This window comes from Neodiprion pinetum, chromosome 4, assembly GCF_021155775.2.
Source record: "Neodiprion pinetum isolate iyNeoPine1 chromosome 4, iyNeoPine1.2, whole genome shotgun sequence".
NCBI lineage: Eukaryota > Metazoa > Arthropoda > Insecta > Hymenoptera > Diprionidae > Neodiprion > Neodiprion pinetum.
Genome location: NC_060235.2, coordinates 15,631,842 through 15,632,481, shown reverse-complemented (window position 1 = coordinate 15,632,481; position 640 = coordinate 15,631,842).

Below are 640 nucleotides of genomic sequence, written 5' to 3'. Positions count from 1 at the left end.
TTATGGGTACTTATATTCATGATCATGGTTTTTTGCCCAAGCGAACAATTCTTCTCGTAAGTATCAACTTCAAAACTTTTATTTTTTATTGAAACATAGAATTCTGTATTTCTTCAATCCAAACTATCTAAGCATTGAGTCATCAAGTTTTAAATCAAGAAAACGTTATATTTTTTGTTTCACATTAAAAATATCTAAGTATGTCCAGAGGAAAGATGCTTAGAGGAACGGATCAAACATGAGGACAGGAAACTTTTAATCGATGTTTTATAATCGCATTCCTTCAAGTTTACCTTACATACAGTGCCCCTCCGTTATACTGAATGTTGTCTGTCACTTCAAAGAGTTATGAAAAAGCGTCTCGTATGTGAGTAAATTAAAACTTTTAACACACAGCGCTCTATGGTTGTTGACTCACGAACTTTGCTCGATGAGTCAACTCAAAATGACTATGGTGTGGTCCAGCGGATGTTTTTTCACGGTACTACTGTGTCAGGAGTGTTAATGTTGCCTGTAATAAAAATGTGTTAGACATTTGAAGTTGAAAACTGAATAGCATAGCCATTGATTAAAGTTTTTATTACAAGATTGAGCACATGATAAGAGTAAAAATTAAATAACCTTCGATAATTATTTGTAT